The following is a 9,967-nucleotide window of genomic DNA, read 5'->3' as shown; positions in this document are numbered from 1 at the left end:
TCCCTCCCACCCTCTTGGGGCATCCAGAGCCCCTCCTGTCTCCTTCTGTGCTAGACGCTTTCTCACACTTGGCCTCATTTAGTTCTGGCCACGGATTTGCAAGGGGGCATTATCTTCTCTATTTTACAGGTGAGGAACTCGAGCTTCGGTGGCTGACAAACTTGCCCCACATGTCACTGGCCGGTGGGAGAGCTGAAGTCAACCCAGGACCTCAATGTACTTCCTCTTCAGCACGTGCCCTGACGTCCCCGTGTGCTCCAGCCCAAGCCAGATTTTCTGCGATTTCCAGAACATTCTGTTCTGTTTCATTCCTCAGTTTGTCTATCTACTGCTCTCCTCCCCAGTGCCTTCAGAAAGGGATGAGTACATACATTTGGCAAAAGTGGGGTGGGTGTGGGCGCGAGGGAACAGACAGTAGACAGGAGGGTGGAAGCGCTGGAGTAATAGAAGCAGTATTTTGGAGAGGGTTTTTGAGCAGGGTGGGAATGTGTCCCCGAGCCCTCCCTTTCCTGAAGGTGGAGTTCTGGCTTTCTACGTGGGATTCCGAGAACGAAGCTTGTGGTTTCAGCATTTCAGACTGAGGTTGAAAAGTGCACAGAGCGTGTCTGCCTCTGATGGAGTTAAAAGCAGCTTCATCTGGAGTGCAGCGGTCATCATGGCGATGCATAATTACCAGGGCTTCACTGGAATTGGGAGTCACTGCCCAATCATTGACGATTGATCCGCACACCTTTCCCTTCTTCCCCTGCAAGAGATTTCCCTGGAAGGCAGGCATAGCCACGAGAAGGCACTTCAGGCCTACGTGATTCCTAGCGCTCAATGTGAATCACTTTCTTTTCTTGACTGGGGCCAAGGGAAGATATTTTGTTGCCACAGGCAGCTTATGACAGGGACCTAATGATTTGCGGTATTCCCTGGACGTCCCCGGAGCTCCATTTCAAACCCCAGCGCACCAGGAGTCCTGTTTCACCTGCCAGTTTCCTGACCCCACCTTGCACTTGGCTTCTCCAGGACTTGCCCCTTCCTCTCCCTGAGAGTGGAGCCCTGAAGAAGCAGTGCCTAAGATTTCACAAGTCTCACCCTAGCAGTTATCCCAACCGTTATTATGATTTCACTGAACCTCACCCGTCCTTCAAGGCTCAGCTCAAGCTTCCTTGGTGAAGCACTCTCAGTGGGGAACGCATGCCTTCTGGCTTCCTCCACAATGCCCCACAGCTCTTGGCCTGTGTCACATTCATTCATTCATTCATTCATTCATTCACTCAACATCGATTGACCACCTACTAAGTGCCAGGCAACTGTACTGGGTTCTGGAGCCTGGACAAAACAGACAAACGTCTCTGTCCTCATGGGGCTTAAAACCTTGTGTGGAGCAGACAGTAGTCATGGTATATAGGTAAGGTAGGTAGTGCATTAGAAGGTGACACGTGCCGAGGAGAAAAATAAGCAAAGGCGAGGTAGGAAGTGTCAGGAAAGGGGGTTTCCATTATTTATGCATCTATTTTTTGAACACCACGAATCTGTGTGTCATCCTTGCACAGAAGCTGTGCTCATCTTCTCCATATTGTTCCAATTGTAGTGTATGTGCGGCCACACAGAGTACTGGGATTTCCATTTTAAAGAGGGGTCCAGGAAGGATTCACAGAGAAGAGACCTGTGAGTGGAGAACTACAGGGAAGGAGAAGGTGAGTCATCTGAGTGTCTAGATATAAGGACGCTCCAGGCAGAGAGGCCAGCCAGCACAAAGTCCCCAAGGCAGGAGGGAGCCTGGCATGTTGAAGCGACAGCTTCTGGAGTGGAGGGAAAGAGGGGATGAGTTGGGGGAGACAAGCTCAGAGAGGAGAGGAGGGCAGATCCTTAAGGCCCTGTGGGTCATTGCGGGGACATGGGCTTTTACGTGAGCGAGAAGCAGAGCCTTCGGAGGGTTTCTGACAGAAGATCACTCTGTTGCTTTGAGAGTAGATCACAGTAGGGGCGGGAGTGGAAGTAGAAACCTGTTGCCACCTGACAGATGATCCAGTTTGGAGCAGGCTGGCACAGGTGGGGTGGTGACAAGTGGCCTCTGGCTGTGCTTTGACAGTAGGACCACCTGTTTGGTGGTGGATTGGAAGTGGGCATGAAGAAGGAATGAAGTGGGTATGAGGAAACAATGTACCGGGGCAACTCTGCCATGGCTTGAGTCCCCGAAAGGCTGGCGAGGTCATACAAGAGGGGGAGCGGAGGGTAAGACCAGCTGGGGGTGTGGTGGGAGACCCGGGTTCCAGTCCGGGAGGTTTATGAGATACCCAAGGGGAGAGGTCAAGGAGGTGTTTGGAGATACGGGTCTGGAGTTCATGGAGGGGTCTAGTCCATGGACCTCTTGGGAGTCATCACTGATGAGGTGATCTATGAAGCCACAGATGGGATGAGTGCACCAAGCGAGTGACAAGAGGTCCCAGGATGGACCCTGGAGCCACCGTCCCTGGTCGGTCAGGAGGAACAAGCACGTGAGCCAGTGATGGAGAAGGAAAACCACAGTGCGGCATCAGGAAGCGGAGGGCATAAAGGGCTTCAAGGAAGAGGGAGAGACCACCCCATTGGTGCTGCTGGGAGGTGAGTAGGATGAGAGTCAAGGACCAGCCAGCAGATTTAGTGGTAAGATGGTTAGAGCCTTCCACTGGAGCATTGATAAGAAAGTCCTATTGGAGGAGGGCTAGAGAGAAATCAGGAGGCCAGGCATGGTGGCTCACGCCTGTAATTCCAGAGAGGCCGAGGCAGGGAGATCACTTGAGGCCAGGAATTCGAGACCAGCCTGGCAGACAGGCCAACGTGGTGAAATCCTGTCTCTCCTAAAAATACAAAAAAATTAGCCGGGCATGGTGGTGGGCACCTATAATCCCAGCTACTCTGGAGGCTGAGACAGGAGGATCACTTGAACCCAGGAGGTGGAGGTTGCAGTGAGCTGAGATCGTGCCACTGCACTCTTACCTGGGTGACAGAGCGAGACTCCATTTCAAAAAAAAAAAAAAAAAACTCAGGAAAAAAAACCCCAAGACACTGTAAGGCTAGATAGCACTTTGTAGGAGTGTTGTTGTAAAGGGAACAGAGAAAGGGGGCAGTACCTGGAGGGGGATGGGGGCCAGGATGGAATTTTGGGGGGTGGGAGAGGAAAGCATGTAGGGCACCATGGCTGCGGAGAAGGATCCAGGAGGGGTCCTCCCGGATGGGGCTGCACACTGAGCAGCTTTCAATAAATTCTCTCTTCTCACCGCACTCCGAATTCTCGGCTTGAATTATTTCCTGCACAACACCCAGGAGCCGTCTCTTGCGGTCTGGATCAGGACGCCTTTTTCAGGCAGCAAGATGGCCATCTGGGGGAGCGGGTCCTGGGGAGTCTGCTGTGTCCTGGGCAACGCAGGGGCCACTTAGGCTTGGGGTCAGTCGTCTAAAGTGGGATGACTCCGCCTGGCTCCCCTGCGGCTCCCCTGCCGGGCAGCTGCTTTGGGGCCCACAGAGCAGTGAGGTCTTGGCACTGCCATTTACTGCTGTGTGATCTCTACCATGCTGTTTAATCTCCCCAAGTCTCCATTTCTTCATCTGTGAAGTAGTGACAACACCTACCACCAAAAATGAGTTAAAGATCAGAGGTCGATTTTTTTTATTATTTTTTCAGAGACAGGGTCTCACTATGTTGTCCAGGCTGGTCTCAAATTCCTGGGCTCAAGCGATCTGCCTGCTTTGGCCTCTCAAAGTGCTGCAATTACAGCTATAAGGACTAATGAGTGAGGGCCGGCGTGTTCATGTTCCATGGAAAGGAGCCGTCTTCTCCCCTCTCTGGGCATTTGGGACCAGTATTTTCTCTTTGTATCCTCCAAAAAACATGCCACTTATATGCTGGCCACATGGAGATTATAGTCGATAAATGCCTCCCGGCTGAATAATTAACTACATAATGAGCATTTGTCTTTGTGTGAGTGATGAGACTATCAAAACCCAGAAGAGGGTGAAAGCAAGGTGAACACATCAGCCTGTTTCACCAGCAGTGTTTTTTCTCTATAATCCTCGGCCATTTTGCACTGTCAGATTCTGATCTTAACTGCAGAGTTATAAATAAAATGCATGATTTGTACCTGTCCTACTTAGAAGGAAAATATGTGAGATCACATACAATACAAAGCACAGATATAATAGAGCTATTCAAACAAGGGTGAGAAACACGATTAGACGACTGAGCTGCAGGCGGCAGGAGAGACACCCTGTGCACGCAAATCGGACTTGCTGAGCTGGAGGGAGTGCATTGATCTGACTGAAGACAGCACGCTACGTTTGCGGTATCTCTGTCTAGATCCACCATGATTTTTTTTTCTGTGTTTGGGAATATGGCAGGTTTCAGGTACCGTTTAGGGCACAGCTTCATCCGGGAGGGAGGCGGTGATACCGTTTGGATATTTGTCCCCTCCAAATCTCCTGTTGGAATGTGATCCCCAGGATTGGAGGTGGAGTCTGGCGGGAGGTGTCTGGATGGTGGGGGTGGATCCCTCCTGGGTGGTCAGTGCCCTTTGCAAGGGAGTGAGTGCGTGCTCACTCTTAGCTCCCGTGAGAACTGACTGTGAAAAGGAGCCCGCACCACCTCCCAGCTCCCTTGCTCCCTCTCCAGCCCCACCTCCCCCCTCCCTCACTCCCACTCTTGCCCTGTGAGCTCTGCACACGCTGGCCTCCTTTCACCTTTCTCCATAAGAGGAAGCAGCCTGAGGCCTCACCAGAAGCAGATGCTGGCTCCATGCTTTGGGTACAGCCTGCGGAACCATCAGCCACATAAACCTCTTTTCTGTCTAAGTCACTCAGCCTCAGGTGTTCCTTTATAGCAACACAAACACACTAAGACATTCCTTCCAAGTGGCCCCGGGAACAACCCCTGAAAGCCTGGGTGTTTTCACTCTGCCTCTGAAGCCCACTCATGGTGAAGTAAAGAGGGGTGTGGGCCCTTCCTGTCTCTGGGCTAGTAATGAGCAGCCTCCTGGAAAAGGGGCACCCGAGCACCCCATTACCCACAGACAGAAGGGACACAGAGGCCCGCCTTCAGGGCCCCCCCCAGCAAACTCAGTGGTGGGTGTACCTGAGGTTGGGGGCTGTCCCTTCCCAAGGAGTCCCAAAGACCCCTTTGCTGCATAAGGAGGCAAAGGAACTATCCAGGGAGAAGCCACCCTGGGGCCCCACGACTGAAGTTGTGACATCTGCTGTACCTTCTGTGACCATAAGGATCACATGGGACCCAGACATCTGGGGCTGAGCCTCCTCACTGCTCCTCCCTCACCTCCCTCTGCTCCGGCCGGACTTTCCTCCTGCCGTGTGGCTCTCTGAAATGCCCGTCCCAGCAGGCACGACCAAGCCAGGCTGACATCCTTATGAAGGAACTTGGTTCCTTCCTTCTGCGGCCTCCTCTGATTTGTGGTATATGACAGTGATCATAAGGATGCTGCCTCATGGGCCTCCTCCTTCAAGGCTTAAAATAAAGGACTGCGTGTCCTGGGTGCTGATTGTGTGGTTGAGGAAGCCGAGGCAGGTGCACAGTCATGCTGGGGCTGGTGGGTGACTGGAGCCCAGGACCCGCCTGGCTTCAGGGAGAAGCTTCATGCAGGGTGTCTGTCTAGCAGAAGCCGGCTATGTTGTGAGCAGTGGCTCAGCGTGGCTCTCTGTGGCCCTGTGACCTTGAATGAGTCACTCTTCATCTCTGGACTCAGTATCTTCCTCAATGAAAAGTGGGGGGTGGGGGGGTGAGGGTGGGGATGACAGCAGAGGGCCCCAAGACTCCTCTGGGATTCTGTAGCAAGGATAGTGATGCTGCACCCTCAGTTTCTAAGTCACAGGTCAGAAGGAGCTCTCCGGAGCCCTCCCAGAGGCCGGGCACACAGACACCTGGCGCCGGGAGAGCACAGCTGGGCCCGGGCAGGCTCCTCACATCCCACAGCTCCCTCTAAAGCCGTTCTGCCAGCTTACACGGTGTGTCATGAAAGCCTGGTGATGCACTGGCCGTGATTGCAGATGAGCTACTGTCTGCCTTAATTAAGCTTACAGGGACTAAATGTGGCTGCTGACACGCTGAATGCAAATTACCTCTGATTCACATTTGGAATGGCTCCTCATGTCCCCTTTCTGTGCATAACTGTCATGTGGCAAGATCTGGAATTGTTTTTTCTGGAGTTTGACGCTTGAGGGGGTTTAACTCTGGGGCTCTGCCCAAATCCCACCATTCATAGCTTTTGCTTTAGTCTGCGTGACACCATGACTGGTCAAATGAAGGAGTCAGTCCTAAAAGACCAAAAGCCCCCTGGGGCCTGGGAGTGAGTGTTGCACAGGTGTGGTCTGACCAGTGTCAGAATATGGACAGAGGCTGCTCTCAGATACTGGGTTTCTGTAGGACCTGCACCCGTGAGGCCTGGGCCTTCTCCGGCAGGCCCTCAAAACATGTTGAGGCCTGTTGAGTGTGCTGAGGTCTGAGGTCTAAGACTAGTTGGCTCCAAAAATAAACAATGGAGTCAGTCTTGAAAAGTTATAACAGAAACAAACCTCTCGGCAAAGAAAAGGAGGAGTCGTTGCCTAAAAGCCTCTTATGGAGCAAGGCGAGAGAGGAAAATAAATGGGGCAAGGCAGTGTATAATTAAGCGTAACCTGAAGGGTGTGGCACAGCCCGTGAAAGTGTTGGGCACACAGCAAGGCAGAGGAGCGATGAGGGCAGAGAAGCCAGGAGGGCGGAGGAATTGGGAGGGCGGAGGAACGGGGAGGACGGAGGATCGGAGAGGGCGGAGGGATCGGGGAGGGCTTGAGCCCTTATTGCAGCTTCCAGGTGGGGCCTGGAAGGAGACAGATGCCGGGGTGATGTGGGAGAGAAGAGAGGGTGTTCCAGGCAGCAGGGGGCCCGGACAAAGGCACAGAGGGCAGCTAAGAAAGGCCTGGGTAAGGAAGCACCACAAACCAGGTGGCTTAAAACAATAGAACTTTCTTTTCTCACAGTTCTGGAGGCCGAAGTCTGCAGTCAAGGTGTGGGCCGGGCCCGCTCCCTCTGAAGGCTGCATGGGAGTGTTCTCCCCGCCTCCTCCAGCTCCTCGTGCTGCAGGCAGCCCCTGGCGTCCCTCCGCTTGCAGAGCATCACGCCAATCTCCACGTCTGTCGCCACACAAGCTTCTCCCTGTGGGTTTCTGCCTGTGTCTGTTTTCCCTTCTTCTAAGGACTATTGGATTCGAGTCCACCCTCATCAAGTGTGACCTCCTCTTACATGATCACATCTCCAAGACCCTATTCCAAATAAGGTCACATTCATAGGTCCTGGGGGTAGAGCTTCAACATGCTTTTTCAGGGGACACAATTTAACCCATAACATCATACACAGAGGCCAGAGAGGCCAGCCTGCCTGACCTTTGGGGGAAATGCTGCTGAGGAGCATCAGGGAATGAGGTTGGAGGAGGATGTGGGGCAGGCAGGGTTCTGGGTGGCCTCGGAGATGACGCCACAGCCATGGCGGTGGCCACCAGGGTCTCCTCCCTGAGAACCTGCCACAGCGTTGGTGGTGTGGAGGTGGGGGGTGACGCAGCGGGGGGTCACAGCCGGCCCGGGGGAGAATCACAATGCAGGCACTTGGGGGTCTGGCATCCTTGACTGACAGCCCAGAACCTCTCTTGGGTCCTTCACACTCTCCCCAGCTGTCCCCAGGCAAGGACAGGGCAGGGTGGCAGCCCAGAGCCAGCCAACTCCTCCCTTTCCCAGCATCCTCTAACTGCAGAATGTGCTTGGTGACCCCCCACCCCGGTCTGGCGAGACTTGCTCAGAACTGAGCTGCAGGCTTGAGGCCCTTCCTACCCAATCCTTCCTTCCAGGTGTCAGGCTGTCCGGAGGTCTGAACCCACTCCTGCTCTTTCTCCCTTTACCCTTCACAGGCATTCCTTCCATTAAATCTCTTGCACATCTAATCCCATCTTGGCATGGCCTCATGACTGTACAGATAGAGTAGAAAACAGGGAGGCAAACTGTTTGTTTGTATTAAGAGAGAGCTGAACTGAACAATCCCTGTGATGCTAGGATTTCAGTCTGAAGCAGATCCAGTTTTTCATTGATAAGGGTCAGTTAGAGTAAAATCCACGACTGGAGAGATGTGGACAGAGACTGGAATAAAGGGAGTTCACTTTGACCTGCTGCAGGAATTTCAACGGGATCATTTACGTGCCTCTTCTATGCTGGTGATGTTGCTAAGCTTCTTCACAAATATTCCACCGCAAGTTTATTGAAATGGACATTTTTGCTATTTTTCATTTCACAAAGTGGTGCTACATTTTTTTTAAAAGAAGTTCTAAAATATTTTGAGCATTGGGAAAATCATTAGAGTACATGTGGATCTTCCCAGTGGAAGATTATAATGCTGGTGTTTGTATTCTGTGACATTCTCCCCCTCACTCTCAATAAAAGTAAAATGGGTAGAAGTGAACACAAGACAGGATACTTTGCAATCTCATGTAGTCCTAGGATCAACCATTCTGTTAATCTGTTTTGTTTGTTCATTTTTGAGACGGAGTCTTGCTCTGTTGTCCAGGCTGGAGTACAGTTGTGCTATCTCCGCTCACTGAAACTTCAGCCCCTCAGGTTTAAGCGATTCTCCTGCCTCACCCTCCCGAGTAGCTGGGATCACAGGCACCCGCCACCACGCCCGGCTAATTGTTGTAATTTTAGTAGAAATGGGCTTTCCCCATGTTGGCCAGGCTGGTCGTGAACTCCTGACCTCAAGTGATCTGCCCGCCTCATCCTCCTTAAGTGCTGGGATTACAGTCGTGAGCCCCCACACCTGGCCCATTTTGTGAATCTGAATTTTAAAATGGAAAGAGATACTAGGGTCAAAAAAATGAGGAACAGGTAAGAGTACACCAAAAGGAAAGTAGGTTTTTTTTTCCTCACTCCTCAGCCCATCGCCTCAGCCCAGAGTTATCTGGTTACAGTGCTGTGGGAATTTAACCATAAATAAATGGAATCTGAATTATGCTTGTCAAAGTAAGTGACCAACATCAGCTGATGGTTCTGAGTTTTGGCTTCTGCAGTCACTATTTTTTTTCTTGCTCAAGTAACTTGAAAAATTACTAATGGACATTGCTAATCCCAGTTATTAGTAAGCTTTAGTCAGGCTCTCTTCGACTACAAAGGGAAAAGTTATTTTCCTATAGGGGAAGATTAATGCACTCAAGTTCCAACAGTTATTCATCTAAATCCCCAGAGTAACAAGAAGATCCAATGCCTCTGCTTTACTTGAGCCTGGAAATGACCCTGGCATCCCACAAGCACCAATCGGAGTCAGAAGCCCACCCACCCAAAGACTCGGGATTTTATGAACCACAAGTCTGCCGTCCCCACAGACACCCAGCATGGAGGCTTTGTGATAAAACCAAAGTCATTCCCTGTTCAACACTCCTCCCGCCCTGATGCTGCCCGGGGATCGCCGGTCAGGAGTGCAGGGCTATCTGACCACAGTGAAGGCTGTGGGGGCTGTGGGGCAGAGGAGAGGCTGCAGCAGCTCAGTAACAGGTACTCATGTTAGTTATAGCTCTGCTGACACAACGTGTCTTTCCTTCTTTGCTTCTCTCCTCCCTGCCACGCTTCTTTACCTCCTCCACTTGTTCTAGAAAGAATAATCTACAAATGGACAAAAATGACAACATGGTTAAGTTAACTAAAAGTGAGAAGTGTATTCGTTAGGACTCTTGCATTGCAGGAGACAGGAATCCCACGCTATCTTAAGAAAATACGGGAATGTTCTTGACTCACAGGGAGAAGCAGAGGAGGGATTGGTCTTAAGGACGACAGGAACCCAGGCTTTGCTGTTCCTCCCATCTCTGAGTACTGTACCCTGGCTCCCAGTCTGGCCGTCCCTGGAGCAGGGGTAGTGCCAGGCTGAAGTCTTACTGCCTCGAGATAAGAATGGAAAGGGCTCTGTCAGCGCCAGAGTCACAAG

General features: G+C 51.9%; 1 pseudogene; it reads right to left on the bottom strand.

Annotated features, from left to right (window-relative positions):
- Positions 1–1,496: 1,496 nt before the first annotated feature.
- Positions 1,497–1,596, bottom strand: LOC112209862 (U6 spliceosomal RNA; annotated as a pseudogene).
- Positions 1,597–9,967: the final 8,371 nt, after the last annotated feature.

This window comes from Pan troglodytes, chromosome 6 (genome assembly GCF_028858775.2).
Source record: "Pan troglodytes isolate AG18354 chromosome 6, NHGRI_mPanTro3-v2.0_pri, whole genome shotgun sequence".
Lineage (NCBI taxonomy): Eukaryota > Metazoa > Chordata > Mammalia > Primates > Hominidae > Pan > Pan troglodytes.
Note: the sequence above shows the minus strand (reverse complement) of the source record. Positions and strands in the feature narration are given on the sequence as shown.